Raw genomic sequence first — 2,500 nt, 5'->3', positions numbered from 1 at the left:
GTTAATCAATGGAAGAGTATCTCCAAAGGGACGCCCTCCTTAAGAAAGGAAATCCTCCACAACATGGACTGTAAGAGGACATCGCAAGATTCCGTGAAATGCAAAGCCGCGTTTAGGTTAGGGGACTGGAAACTACTCCTTGGTCGTCGTGGTAATGACTCATGGATTCCAGCTCCAGAAATGGACATTCCAATTATCTCTTCTTATAAAGCAGACACAGAAAATGAGATATCTTTGTTCAACATCACAAAGGACCCAGAAGAGCTAGAGGAGATCTCCAGACAACACCCAAATGTGGTGCAGGATTTATTGGCCAGGATTCGAATGTATGAAACTACCGCAGTTCCCGCTCGTTACCCAGCTCCTGATCCCCGTTCTGCACCGCTAAGGCACGGTGGAATCTGGAAACCATGGATGGATTAAGGCGACTTCTAATAGAATACTTTCATAAATTAATTAGCTTGATGGGCTCCTGACAAGTGTTATTGAAATCCAAAAAGAAAATTGGGGTGATCACGCATTTTTCAAAGATAATTAATCAACAATATTAGTAAAAAAGCTTTAAAATACAAAGCAATGTATGGCGTTCCTTTCCAAATTAAAGCTTAATTATCTCTGAAAAATGCATGGCTGCCCCCAATTTTCTTTTTGGATAGCAAGAGCACTTGCTAAGTTCTGCTTTCTCCGAATAGTTTTAAACCGCACAAAAATATCCCTGCATTACTAAGCACTACCGATGGGAAATCCGAGTATCTAGAGATGCGGAGAACGTATGCGCAATAACAATAGTAGGCACCGTCCTTAAAAGTTTATTGATTGATCGCGTCTTCGAGCCACAGAATAGGGACTTTAAGATCAACGACGCGGTCGTCAACGAGAACGGCACAAAGCAACAATATCTTTGGTTAAAAGAGGAAAACTAGCACGTATGTTTGCTGCACTCTGCACAACAACCACGTGAAAACACCAAGTTTGAGGTTTTAACGACAACACGAGCGTACAAATACAAACCTTTCATTCTATATTTTCACTCCGTAGTTACTAAAACATGGAATCAGCCAAAACCAACGTGACAGTCACGCAACATCACACAGACGGCTATGTACCGGTACGCAAATATCACACAAACCGATCATATTTAAGGTATATTGTGGATGATTTTGGGTCGTTTTGGCTGGTTTTGTTGGTGGTTGTAGGTGGTTTTGGGTGGATTTGGCTAGTTTTGGCTGGTTCCATGTTTTAGTAATTACGATTTTCACTCTGCAAAATGCTTGCATCAATTATTTATTACGCATGCCTACGGTAGTCGTGTTGAGTTTTCGAACGAGATCGAAGCCCTGGCAGCGACGTCAGGCGGCTGTTAGTGTCTAAAACGATGGAAAAGATCCTCTTTCACTTTGAACACAACACGACGACCGTTGAGTTCAGTTTGGTAAGGAGTCTTTGTTTGTGGCTCGGTAGCGAATCTTTGTATGTATTTGTTTGTCGTCTCTGACGACGTTACCAAACAAAGACTCGTTATCAAACTGAACTCAACGGTCACCGTGTGGCGTTCACAGTGAAAGAGGATATTTTACATCGTTTTATCGATTCGTTTAGGACACTAAGAGCCGCCTGACGTCGCTGGCAGGGCTTCGATTGTGGGACTAGACGATTGAAATAAAACAAAAACCTTTGCCCTTGAATTCTACGGTCGATTTGTGGCCCTGGGAACATTTTAACCAGGAATATTTGACTCAGTTTGGTGGGCCCTGAGAATTCAGTTTTCAACCTTGGTAGTTTACAAAAAACCATTAACAACCGAGGAACTGATAATGGTTCAATTCGCGTCGAATCTGAAAAAAAAAAAAAAAACACAGGACGGAAGCGAACCACAATGGCAATAAGGTTCGGCTTTTTTTTCTCTCTCAGTTTTTCTACGGAATCTTTAAGTCTTAGTTTGCGTATGAAAAACCCTTAAATTTATATTCTCCTTCGTTCGGTCCTGAAGAGCCGCCGAGCTATCAATAGCGATATTTTCTTGTTTACAAACATAGACGTCACATTTCTCTTGATTATTGAAACCACGGAACCACTGAACCTTTACATGAAACTTTACACAGCAATTGATTTCACACGATCAGACATCCGACTAATGCACCCGCGTATACGAACCCAGGCGTCTTGTTTTTAGGATACTTCGCCCACACTATAGGACGTGAGCAATATGTGTACAGGGACCCCCCAATGCACTTCATCCTTGGGTCAACCTTTGCTCGTATCTTTCTATTTTTGGAACCAACCCATCAGCAAGAGACTCGCATCAATTGGAACAATTTCCATACATTGTTTTTGCTTTCATTTGAAAATAACATAACTTTATTCTGATTGGCTATTCTAAACAGTACACGCAGAGCCGAAGAACTCATGGTGTTCTAAGAATACAAAGACACGCAGTGGTGACAGCGCTCGCCTCCCACCAATGTGGCCCAGGTTCGATTCCTCGACTCGGCGTCATATG

The 2,500-nt window shown here is 42.1% G+C and overlaps 1 pseudogene; it reads left to right on the top strand.

The window, feature by feature from the left end:
* LOC138057449 (arylsulfatase I pseudogene) overlaps positions 1 to 1,683 on the top strand; it is a 2,798-nt pseudogene extending 1,115 nt beyond the window's left edge.
* The last annotated feature ends 817 nt before the right edge of the window (positions 1,684 to 2,500 follow it).

Source organism: Montipora capricornis, chromosome 7 (assembly GCF_036669925.1).
Source record: "Montipora capricornis isolate CH-2021 chromosome 7, ASM3666992v2, whole genome shotgun sequence".
Taxonomy (NCBI): Eukaryota; Metazoa; Cnidaria; class Anthozoa; order Scleractinia; family Acroporidae; genus Montipora; species Montipora capricornis.
Note: the sequence above shows the minus strand (reverse complement) of the source record. Positions and strands in the feature narration are given on the sequence as shown.